This window comes from Dama dama, chromosome 27, assembly GCF_033118175.1.
Source record: "Dama dama isolate Ldn47 chromosome 27, ASM3311817v1, whole genome shotgun sequence".
NCBI lineage: Eukaryota > Metazoa > Chordata > Mammalia > Artiodactyla > Cervidae > Dama > Dama dama.
Genome location: NC_083707.1, coordinates 23,733,738 through 23,746,930, shown reverse-complemented (window position 1 = coordinate 23,746,930; position 13,193 = coordinate 23,733,738). Strand labels below are relative to the sequence as shown.

The 13,193-nt window shown below is 41.0% G+C and overlaps 1 protein-coding gene across 8 annotated transcripts in view; it reads left to right on the top strand.

Annotated features, from left to right (window-relative positions):
• DTNA (dystrobrevin alpha) overlaps positions 1-13,193 on the top strand; it is a 420,552-nt gene that overhangs the window by 183,513 nt on the left and 223,846 nt on the right. For all 8 annotated transcript variants that reach the window (XM_061131324.1, XM_061131326.1, XM_061131323.1 and 5 more), the window contains exon 2: positions 5,476-5,605. The gene's annotated coding sequence lies outside the window, so the exon portion shown is untranslated. The remainder of the gene's footprint in view (positions 1-5,475; positions 5,606-13,193) is intronic.

Sequence of the window (13,193 nt, the reverse complement as noted above, 5' to 3'; positions counted from 1 at the left end):
CAGCCATCTCTTGATTCTTTTTTTTTTAATTAAAATTACTTGCTTCTTCATAAATACTGGTATGTAGAGCTAATTATTTTTACGTTTATTATTTTGAAAAAGAAAAAATGATGGGTACTTAAGTGAGTTCTCCACAACAGAGCTCCTCTGTGCCGGGTCTGCCCAGATGCAGTGCAAAGGGTTAAGCTTAGAGGGAGGATGTTCTTTTAAAATGCAAATATCATCTAGGTGAGCAACTGCCTAAGCCTACAGTGAGATGCTGCAGATAGAAACACAAAGGCAGTCCCTCTGAAAAACACAAAACATGCTGTGCAAGGAACAGAGCTGAGAAATTCTTCCTAAACCACCTTCTTCCTTCTCAGCACCTTTAAAACAGTTGATTGAATACCCGCCTGAACTGATGCTGACAAGCATACTTTTTTCTTAAGGGTTCCTAAATGTCAGCAGGCCTCTGGCTTTCTGCTGGGAAAAAAGTTCCACATTCACTGCAGAATGTAGATGTCTGCTCCGCTGACAGCCATTTCATCCAAATACTTTTATTCTCCCTGCTTTATCTTACTTTAACCTCCCTGATGAAGTGTGAATTTTTTTAATCCCTGTTTATTGGTGAAATATCAAGAGGGAAACAGAACACTGCTACCCTCTTCTATTTGCTCAAATATTCTCTTGCAATCTGTTATGTGTTGTAAGCAGCAGTCCCCAACCTTTTTGGCATCAGAGACCAGGTTCATGGAAGACAATGTTTCCATGGACTAGGGTTGGGGGTGGGGGGAGGTTTGGGGATGATTCAAGTGTGTTATATTTATTGTGCACTTTATTTGTATTATTACATCAGCTCCACCCCAGATCATCAGGCGTTAGATCCTAGAGGTTAGGGTCCCCTGTTGTAGGGGATAGTGAAGTAGGTGACTTAGAGGTGAAGCAGGCAGTCTCTCTACTTTCCCTGTGTACTGTTATCTAGAGTTTTCGAATCGTGAAAGACAGCCTATGTGTTTGCCATCATTGGGTTATCATCTGACGGCCAGAGGTTAGATACACGACTGCCTCTTGAGATTAAATTCATTTCCCTGATTATTTGGCCAAAGACTTCAAAACGTCTCTGCAGCAACGTGGATGGACCTGGGGATTGTCATACTGAGTCAAGTAAGTCAGACAGAGGAGAAATATCGTATGACATTTCTTAAATGTGGAATCTAAAAAGAAATGATTCAAATGAACTTATTTACAAAACAGAAACAGACTCAGACTTAGAGAATGAACTTACGGTTGTTGAGAGGAAGGATACGGGACCGGGGAGGGGAAGGGATAGATAGGGAGTTTGGGATAGACATGTGCACACTGCTGTATTTAAAATGGATAACCAACAAGGAACTACTGTATAGCACGTGGAACTCCGCTTGATGTTATGTGGCAGCCTAGATGGAAAGGAAGTTTGGGGGAGAATGGATACAGGTATATGTATGGCTGACTCCCTTCACCATTCGCCTGAAACTGTCACAACATTGTTAATCGGCTATACTCCAATACAAAGTAAAGAGCTTTAAAAAAAAAAAAAAAAGACTTCATGATGTATGGCAGCTGTGCCGTGCGTAGTCGCTCAGTCGTGTCCAACTCTTTGTGACCCCACGGACTATAGCCCTCCAGACTCCTCTGTCCATGGGGGTTCTCCAGGCAAGAATACTGGAGTGGGTTGCCATGCCTCCTCCAGAGGATCTTCCCACCCCAGGGATCAAGCTCAGGTCTCCTACATCACAGGTGGACTCTTTACCAGCTGAGCCACCAGGGAAGCCTTATGTATGGCAGAAACCAACAATACTGTAAAGCAATTATACCCCAATAAAAAAAAAAAAAAGAAAGACTTCAAAACTTCTTAGAAATGAAGTATCTGCACAGCAACAAGCACATACAGCCAGTCTCAAAGGTAATTTCCTTGGGGACCAGAATCTCTGCTGGGGTTTTGCCCTTCTGTGATGGGGCTACACCGGATCAGATTGGCTAGGCTGACCCAGTGCTACAGCCTCTTTATCCTCAGAGCTTGAAGCAACAATCTCTGCCCTTAATAGGAAATACGTGCAGACATCCAAAATCTTCCCGGTTCTCAGGCTGAACTATGTGTCAACAAGAACAAATCCTTGGAACAGAGAGGGTGCATGAGCATCCATCCCTGAGCACTAATGCTGTCTCCAGCTTTAAGGCATCCAGAAAGGCCCATATCCACAGGCTCCTCCCTGACTGTCATCTACTGGCCTTGTGTCCGAGGTGATTCTGAATTTAGTCCATGGGCCACAATCCCAAATCCACTTTACTGTAGCTTCCTAAGCCAGTTTAATGTTCTTAGACCAGTAACAAATAATCTGGTGAAATGATCTAATTACGTTTACATCACAAGTCTGTGTAGGAACAATTGGGAAAACACTGAACTTCATACCTGCTAGTTGTTCCACCCTTAACGGGACAGATGCTAAAGATGATGAAGAAATAAACAAGACTGTCCCTGCCCACAAGTTGCACATATTCTTATAGAGAAGAAAAATTATAGCAGTTGTGTATGGTAACAGGCTTCCCAGGTGGCTCAGTGGTAAAGAATCTGCCTGCCAATGCAAGAGACACAAGAGACACAGGTTGGATCCATGGGTTGGGAAGATCCCCTGCAGAAGTGGCTACTCACCCCAGTATTCTTGTCTGGAAAATCTCATGGACAGAGGAGCATGGTGGGCTACAGTCCATGGGGTCGCAAAGAGTCGGCCGCAACTGAGTGACTAAGCACAGCATAGCACTATGTAGCTGGTTGTGTTAGTTGGGAACCTAGGCTAACTTTGTTGGACTTATGAACATGCTGTCAGAACAGAACTCCATTGTTTTTTTTGTTGTTGTTTATTTTTATTAGTTGGAGGCTAATTACTTTACAATACTGTAGTGGTTTTTGCCATACATTGACATGAATCAGCCATGGATTTACATGTGTTCCCCATCCTGATCCCCCCTCCCACCTCCCTCCCCATCCCATCCCTTTGGGTCATCCCAGTGCACCAGCCCCGAGCCCTTGTCTCATACATTGAACCTGGACTGGCGATCTGTTTCACACTTGATAATATACATGTTTCAATGCTGTTCTCTCAGATCATCCCACCCTCGCCTTCTCCCACAGAGTCCAAAAGTCTGTTCTGTATTTCTGTGTCTCTTTTTCTGTCTTGCATATAGGGTTATCATTACCATCATTCTAAATTCCATATATATGCGTTAGTATACTGTATTGGTCTTTATCTTTCTGGCTTACTTCGCTCTGTATAATGGGCTCCAGTTTTATCCATCTCATTAGAACTGGTTCATATGTGTTCTTTTTAATGGCTGAGTAATATTCCATTGTGTATATGTACCACAACTTTCTTATCCATTTGTCTGCTGATGGACATCTAGGTTGCTTCCATGTCCTGGCTATTATAAACAGTGCTGTGATGAACATTGGGGTGCACGTGTCTCTTTCATATCTGGTTTCCTCAGTGTGTGTGCCCAGGAGTGGGTGTACGTAGGGACTTGCTGTACTTCTTTCTCTTGTGGTATTTGGTGGTACAATATTGATTCCAGCCTCCAAGCCACATACTGATGGTCTTCAGGGAGCTAGATGAAGGGGACAGAAGAACTCTGTTTTATCCCATGATGCTAATTTTAATCTCCAGTCACACGCACAAAGTAGAATTTGATAGCTAATGTAGAATTAAATGAGAATTTAAAGTGAGAAAGGTACTATTTTCTCTTCCTAATCAAGGTTCACATGAGATTTTGCTATGCGAGTGTCCACCAGGCTGCAGGGAGAAGACAGGGGAGGGTTGATGCCTTTCATTCAGTGGCAGTTAGGAGGCGAGCACCCTCAGGATCAAGACTAGAAAGAATTGTGGATAATCAGTTCTGGGCCCTCGGAAGTGGTCTTGGGACACAGGAGTTGAGAGCGGTAGGGATGGAGTTACCTACCAGACAACTGGTTTTCATCACTGCCTCTGAGATGCAGGCTGAGATGGAGACCCCTTCCTGGTAGAGAAGGAACAGCAAAAGCCAAGCTCGCTCATAATCAAGATGTCATCCAAATGGCAGCTTCCATTGAAGTCACAGATCCCAGTCAAGGTGTGAAACCTGAGCCTGCCTGTGGGTCCTTTCAAATAGCCTCTTATCTGAGCAATATAATGATTGCCATCATTTTAGATAACCTGGGCCAGAGAAGAGAGTTTGGCGAGGAAAGTGAAGGATGGGGCTGGAGACAGAGGCCACTCCCCCCAGCCAGGGTACAGAGCTCGGCTCCTCTCCCTTCCTTTCCCAGCTCCTCTGCCATCAGAGACCTTCTCTGCTTTATTTGCTGTGATCTTCCTTCTCCCCATCTTTTCCTTCATCTGAACATGGGATTTCCTCCTTCAAGCCACCTAGGACATGGAATAGTAACATCCAGCTTGTGTGCTGGTGAGAGGAAGAAAGTGGGAAAGGTGATGGGCACGGGGTGGGGAGATAGAAAGGTGGGAAAGACTCGCTGAAGGGAGGTGATGGGTAAAGCATCTGGTCACTTTCATCCAGCAGGGCAGGGACTCTTGGGCAAATTGCTGAGTTTGACCTGGAGCCTCTCTTTCTCTTCTCTGTGAATTTTCTCAGAAAGCAAGATGATAAAAATCGTTCTGCTTTGTTAAGAGACACCAACAGACCATATTCTGAAATATTTACTCTTTATGTCATTGCTACGCAACATCATAAAGCATGTGGATCAGTCAGGAACATCAGGGTGCCTCTGCGATAGCTACGCCTGCATCTACCATCAGAGTGGATGCTGGTCTGAGGACTCTGCCCTCAGCTCTAGTTTCCTTGGTTTTAGTAGAAATTGTGGTGACATAGTATTCCAGAAAATTAGCAACTTGGGAAACACAGAAGATTCTCTGTGTTTCCCTTTCTGGGTTTTTAATAAACCAAAAACAAAAGGCAATGTTAGGAGCCCGAGGTTCAAGGCTACTCTGTTACCGAGTACTTGTGCCCAGTCACTAAGCCATGACCAACTCTTTATGGCCCCATGGACGGTAGCCCGCCAGGCTCCTCTGTCCATGGGCTTTCCCAGGCAAGAATACTGCGGTGGGTTGTCATTTCCTTCTCCAGGGAATCTTCCGACCCAGGGGTGGAATCTGTATCTCCTGAATTGGCAGGCAGAAGTCACCAGGGAAGCCATCTCTGTTCCTAACCAGCTGCTTAATCTTGGACGCTCACTTTACCCTCTGAACCTTCCATCTTCATCTGTAAAATGACTTTTGGCATAAATATCTATTTTTCTAAACATTTATTATAGTAATTGAGAACCAAAATTCTGAGTTGAGTATTACGAGTCATTCTTAGTGGATGAAGGGATTTGTAAAACACCATATGTTCTAGATCTGCTCATTCTGTTTCTGTAATAAACATGTAAGTGTGAGTTACTTAGCTAAATAAAAGTGTGTTTTCTCATTGCAGATAAGTGAGATTTACACGTCCCTGGATGAAACGCTTGGAAAGTCTGTAAATGCCAGAATCTACTGCCGTTTCAAAGAAAAGAAGATAGATGGTTTTGGAAAGTTCATGCTGTTTCTTCATTGAATTTTAGGTGAGTGAGTCTGTAAGATGGACTTTGAACTATTTCCCCTTAAGGTGTTTCTTTTCTTTGCGTGAGAAGAAAATGGGGTTCATTATGGCCAGCAATTTATACTTTTAGTGGGTGCTACAGAGGGAAAGACTTAGCTTCTGTGCCTTTGTTTACATTTTTTTTTTATTAGCAGAAGACATCTGAATGACAAGGTGTGAGGCACAGAGATGACCTTGACATTTCTTCCTGATTTCTATTAAGCAAATGCAATAATGCTTCATTCTATTCTACAGGCCATCTATTTTTTAATATATAATAGTGTTTAATATCAGAGTAATAAGCCAAAATGAGACAAGACTAAGTTTTAATGACGTAAATGAGAAAAGAATTTGATGGTGGTAATGACAGTTTAATCATTACAAGTCTGAGTCTGAGATAAGACTTACAATTCAGAGGCTGCTCACAGGGAGATCTCATATTGCTTAAATTAAAGTAGGGCATGATTTAAGTTAGGTGTGGTCTTCAAACTTCAGAGTACAATTAAGCATGCCCATGTGCTCACATTAACTTTGTTTTTCGTGGCCCTGAGATGGATGGATAAATATTTTTATACCACCACCATACATAATTACCCTTGCACGTTACACAAGATGTGCTCATACAAATTGGTGCCTTACTATTAGTCTGCAAAACACATTGTCAGTTTTGCAGCAGAATGGAGAGAAAGAGAAGAATTGAGTGGTGGTCTTGTTGAGGAAATTGTGTGTGGCATTTTCCACCTCCTCCTGAGTCCTGTTTTCAAAGTGTGGTTTTATTATAAAGAATGGGGATTTCCAGAATATCAGAATGTAGGTCTGTTCACAGTTCTGAATAAAACAATGCCACTGACAGAGCATTGACCACTGTCTAAATCTAATCCAAAAAAACAGCAGTGCCTCCTTTATACATTTTATTAAACTTCAAAGAGAAGGTGGGTTATTGTCTCATCATTTAAGGGTGTGTAAATTTGGTTTATTGAGGTCATATGTGGAACTAAAATGATGATTTTATTTATTTACAAGATGTTTGTTGAATGCGGTTCCCAGGAGCTAAACTTAATGCCCTGAAAAAGTATCAGTAAATCAATTTGCCTAGTGTAACATTACTCTGGAGGAGAAAATGAAAATAGAAAACTTATTAACTTACTTCACTCTCTACTTTCCATTGTTCCAGTCTACGCCTGTTTTCAACTTCACATCCATCCCATGACCTACTCGTATTCTGCTGGTTCTTTGGGGGCTGACTCCTAGAAGCTCCTTTCCAGCTTTCAGACCCATCCTTTGTTGCCTCTAGTTTTTCCCGATGACCTTGAACTCTGAGCTGCTGCAGGAGCCACAGGAGACTTGGGTTCAATCCCTGGCTTGGGATGATCCCTGGAGAAGGAAATGGAAACCCACTCCAGTTTTCTTGCCTGGGAACTCCCATAGACAGAGGAGCCTGGTGGGCTATAGTTCATGGGGTTGCAAAGAGTCAGACATGACTAAGCAACTGAGTGTACACACAACATCACTTCTTCTCTCTGTCCCTTGAGACCTATGGGTGCTGATACCTGTAACATTCTGCTGCTACTAATTTCCAGGTTGATTTATTATCCTCAGTTTAGCTTCTCAATCCTTCCATCATCTGTGTAGCCATTTTCCTGGATTAAATTCCATTCATTTTAAAAATGTTTAGACTGTATTCTCTTTTCTTGGTTAGGTCCTAACTGACTTGTCAATGCTTAATTTCTTCCAAAATTATTGGAAGAACAGTGAATAGGGATTACTTGCTTCACTCAAGGAAAATAAGTGATTCTCAGGAAAAAAAATTTTAAGTTAAATGTAAAACTAGATATTTTTATGCTGGAAAACATCAAGCCCAATAAGTTTAAAGCCATATATGTATTTCATATATACATATTACATACTGCATATTCTAAGCTATACAATATTGTAGTATTAATCTGTTGGTGTTAACAGATTTGTTAATTTTGTCAATATTTCCATTGTGTATATCAAATTTATAGTAAGATTTTTTAATTCTCAGCTATACACCAGAAATGAGTTTTACTTTACTAATATTCACATTTCACAAACTTCTCTATACCCAGTATAAGAACTTCTTTTTAGAGTTCAGCCTCATTCCTGCATTCACATTTGAATCTTGAGTTTCAGATTTGTTTTATTATGGATCTCATCACTGTCTTTCAGTAATAGTTTTTTTCTATTTGAAGATCCCTTATGGTCTGAACATTTCACATTGTCCCATAATCCCATAATAAATACTGAATATGTTGGAAAGCAAAGTGAAGAGGATTCCAATGTCTGTGGGTTTTTTTTGTTTGTTTGTTTGTTTGTTTGACAGATAAACAATTTACCATTGTCCCAACAATCTCTCTCACTCTAAAGGGCTTCCTAGATATTAAAGAAACTTTTTACTTAATCATTTTGGCACATCACTTGGTTGTGTTAAATGTGAATGCCTCGCTCTTTTCATTTCCTTCTCATTTATGTAGACATTTTCCTTTTCAGTCTTTTCTCAGAGGTCATGATGACTGCTCCTCTATTTTAATGTATTGTGGGTACACTCATAAGGACATGGTGTCCCTTCTACGGACAGATTTTCACTTATTCAACCAATGGCAATGTCAAACCTGCAGTGTCTAAATGAGCATCCTTTCAGACTATATGAAATGAGGTCATGAGCAGAATGACTTGGATTCCTTCATAATCTAAAATTAGGAGACGCAGGGATGAGTAGCTTTATGGTATGGTTTAACTTGCACTGTATCACTTGTATTCTCACATCTCCCTTAGTTTAGTATGGCACTGAAAATTCTAGTCCTTCATATTTCTCTCTAGTTTGTGGAAATGAGGCTTTATAAAGTTATATTTAAAAAATACTCTTGGGAAGAGAAATACATCCATTAATAATACATACTGCATCACACAGAAGTCTAATGAATTAGCAAGGAAGCAACTCCTGAGGCAGTGATGCAAACACTCAGCTTCTGAGAGTTTGGTACACATAAGTGGGTGGAGACTACTGAAATCATCTCACTAACTTCATAATACTGCCTAGTAGGTCAAGGGGAACACCCGTCATAAAAGACAACTCAGGCTCAACATATCTTAATGTCATATTGGAGGAGGCAGTAGGAGGATTGGAAGTATTCATCCTGACACTCATGGGCAACTTAATGAATAGAGATTTTAAGTCACTGGTGCCCAAAGAGTTGAGGAAAGTGCTTTGATCAAGATGTAGTCCTAGTACTTCTGCTGAACCACAGAATAGGATGTTGGAAAAATCAAATGTTATCCATCTGTGAGCTGAAGTCACCTGTTATCCATCTTTGTGTTGCCAAGTCCAAGCTCTTACTGCACACACAAGAGGCCAATAAATCAAGAGACAAGTTTCTGGGGTGAGGAGTAATGCTTCATTCATGAAACCAGCAGACTGAGAAGTTGGTGGACTCATGTCTCAAAGAATCATCTTCCCTGAGTTAGAATTCAGGCCTCTTTTATACTAAAAAGGGAGGGAATAAAGTCAAACATTTCCTCCTTCTGGTCAGCCAGATGTGTTAATTTCTTCCTTCCTGCAGTCATTCACAGGTGGGCCTGGTCAGGATGTTTCCTGTGAACTAAACAAAGGTATTTTAGCTTACCAATCATTACCTGCAAGGCAGGGTAATGGTCATCGCAGATATTGGCCATTATATGTAATTTAAGCTTAGAGGCAACATCTCTTTAGTGATTAACTTGTAGCAGGAGACAGAGGTTCTTCCCTATTTGCATCCCTGAAAACAAGCACAGTGCTTGGCACCCTCCAGATAATTTTTAAACAAACTGGTGAATATGAACAAAGGCACAAAGCAGTGCTAGCTTGTTCCTACTTTATACCAAACACTACTTTATATGCTCATATACTTCACGTTTAAACAATCCTATGATATAAGTGCATGCGTGCATGCTAAGTCGCTTCAGTCGTGTCCAACTCTTTACAACCCCATGGACTGTAGCCCGCCAGGCTCCTCTGTCCATGGGCTCCTCCAGGCAAGAATACTGGAGTGGGGTGCCATGCCCTCCTTCAGGGGATTCTTGCTAACCCAGGGATAAAATCCATGTCTCTTAAGTCTTCTGCATTGGCAAGCAGATTCTTTACCACTAGCGCCACCTGGGAAGCCCTCATTTCTTTTTTTTTTTCTTTTTTATATGAGGAAACTAGGGCCCAGAAAGGTTAAATAACCTGCCCGAGGTTCAGTAAATTGGGGTTAAGATTCAAAACCAGGCAGTATGGCTTAAAGCCTGAGAACTTAATTATTATGCTGCACTGTCTCTCGTGTAATATAGTCATCAAGTAACTGTAAAACACAGAATCCACATCGTTTATTATTTTAAAATGTATGTCATTCTAGAATAAACCTGTATTAAGAAATCTTACTCTTACATTGACGTGAATCAGCCATGGATTAAAAAAAAAAAAGAGAGAAAGAAATCTTACTCAAATCTTGAACAGCCTCACTTTGAACACAAATTCCTTTTTCAATATTCCTAATCTCCTTTCCTTTTAAACCATGACTGCCTACATTGACTTCCTAATTGACATTCAGATCTCATCATTTCTACTCTTTAATGGTTTGTTCTGAAATTAATATTTTAAAAACCCTATTGCTCTTCCATGCTATTTGCTTAATTGAAGAATGTATAATCTTGAGCAGCAAGTTACCTAAGCTCTCTGAGCCTCAGATTCCCCACCTGAAAAGATATATCTAATTTGTTGTGAAGACTAGAAAATTATGTTCATAAAACAACAAAGTATTTCCTGGTACATGACAGGTACCCAGCAAAACAGCAGCTGTTCACCCATTTCAATCTCAAAGCCACTGTTTGCTGCCCCATCCGCTGAGAACAAAATCTTCCTGTGTTCCTTAGTGGGGCTTCCCTGGTGGCTTAGTGGTAAAGAATCTGCCTGCCAGTGCAGGAGGTGCAGAAGACATAGGTTCAATCCCTGGGTCAGGAAGATCCCCTGGAGGAGGGCATGGCAGTCCACTCCAGGATTCTTGCCTGGAGGATCCCATGGACAGAGGAGCCTGGCAGGCTACAGTCCATGGGGTCACAGAAGAGTCAGATATGACTTAGCAACTGAACACAGAGGCACAACAGACCCCTTGAGTCTCCACACCTCCCTTTGTTCCTCATCAGTTGACCTTTGCTAATATGGGAATGATCTGCCTTCTCTAAGCCATGCTCTTTGTTTTATTCATTTCTTTGTTTAGCTGTGTCGAGCCTTAGTTGCAGCACGAAGGATGCAGCATGCAGGATCTTTCCTTGTGGTGTGCAGTGACTCTAAATGTGGTGCGCAGGCTCCAGAGTATGTGTGTGTGTGTGTGCGCGCGTGTGGAGAAGGGGGCACTCAGTAATTGTGCATGGGCTTAGTTGTTCCTTGGCGTATGTGCTCTTAGTTGCCCGATCAAGGATTGAACCATGGCCCCTGCACTGCAAGACAATTTCTTAACCACTGGACCACCAGGGAAGTCCCAAAGCCATGCTCTTCATGCCCTCACTTTTGCTCATGATGGTTCTTCTGTCTAGATGTTCCTTGCATCCCCTCTCCAAATCCTCCTTATCCATAAGCACATATGCACTCTTCAGAGACTTGGAATATCCTAGTTATCTTTCAAGATCCACCACCTCTGTTGTTGTCGCATGTTCCGTGAAGTCATTGATGAACTCCTTCTGGCTCAACCGCTATCAGTCCTATCTCTGAATTCATGTAACCCTTTGGGTCATTTCTAAGAGATAAGTGCCTATTATAGACATAAGAAAGAAAAGCCATCTCATTCAATCCCTCATAGTCTGGTGTGATTTCTTGTGTTACCTGTCCATCTTCCCTTTGAAACGTTCATCAAGGACAAGTGCCAGGGTTTTTGGTTAATCTTTGAATCTTCTTTGTCAAGTTCAGAGTAGTCTTGCTGGTTTTGAATGAAGTATAAAGGGTCACATTTTGAGATATTTGGATGTTTTTTTGTGCGGTGAAGAGTCTAATACTACATCCAGCCATTATAATGAAAGGAACGCTCCATCAGAGAAAAGGGGGCCTTACAGGGAGGATCTATACCATTCTATGTTGTTTGTTGTTGTTGTGGTTTAGTTCTCAGTCGTGTCTGACTCTTTTGTGACTATGTGGACTGTAACCCACTAGGCTTCTCTGTCCCTGGGGTTTCCCAGGCAAGAATACTGGAGTGGGTTGCCGTTTCCTTCTCCAGGTGATCTTCCTGACCCAGGGATAGAACCCACATCTCCTGCATTGGCAGGCAGATTCTTCACCACTGAGTCATCAGGGAAGCCAGTACCATTCTATGCCAAGCACCAAAACAGAGGCTCCACAAATATCATCTTATTTAATTTTCATAACAACCTCTCAATTTAGCTATTATCTCCCTCTTTATTTAGATAAAAACTAGGATCCCAAGAGTTAAGGTAAATTGCTAATGTCATATTTCTGGTAAGTGACAGAACAAGAATGTTGTCATATCTTTCGATTGCAGCAAACTGCCATTGTAAAAGAGCTTTCCAATTTAATCCTATAAGGGGAATATATTTGTAACATAACATGAGAGTTTTCTATTTAAAATATTTCCTGAGAGTAAGCTATTTATAAGTCCACACATTTTTTTTTCATAGCAAATAAGTTTATGTTTAGGTCGATGCTAAAATTAGCACTATTTCTGTTCAACTAGAGTTTAAAAGATATAGCATCTTGTGGTTCTGAAACCTATTTATGCAAAAACGTCACTTATTGATGTGAGCATAAGTTTGGAAATGATGTCTAAAGCTGTAGACTGATAGAATTTTGGAGCTAAATGGTATGCAGAATCAACGCTAGAGCTGGGGACTTTTTAAGGCAAGGATTTCTCTTCTTTTTTTCTCCTTAATAACACTTATGAAATGAATATTTATAACTAATTATGAAACGGTTTGTTTTGGATGCGAAATAAAAAATTTCTCTAGATATAGTGACACTGTTAGCACTTCTTAAGAGAGTACATAAACTTGTTCTGGATTTTTTAAATCACATGACTCAAATACCATGTATAAGAATAAGAACTGATATAAAATAAAACTAAGTTTTCAAAAAGAGAAAGACAATTATCTCATGATTATCACTTGTATGTGGAATCTGAAAAACTGATACAAGTGAACTTATCTATAAAACTGAAATAGACCCAGACATAGAAAACAAATTTATGGTTACTAAGGGTGGGCAGGGATAAATTAGGAGTTAGGATTAACAGATCAATGCTACTATAGAAAAAATAGGTCAACAATGAAGACCTACTGTATAGCACAGGGAACTGTATTCAATGTCTTATAATAACCCATAAAATTAAAAAATATTTTTTTGCTCAGTCATGTCAGACTCTTTGTGTCCCCATGGACTGTAGCCCTCCAGGCTCCTCTGTCCATGGAATTCTCCAGGCAAGAATATTGGAGTGGGTAGCCATTCCCTTCTCTGGGAGATCTTCCTCACCCAGGCATGGAACTCAGGTCTGCTGCACTGCAGGCAGATTCTTTACAGTCTGAGCCTCTAG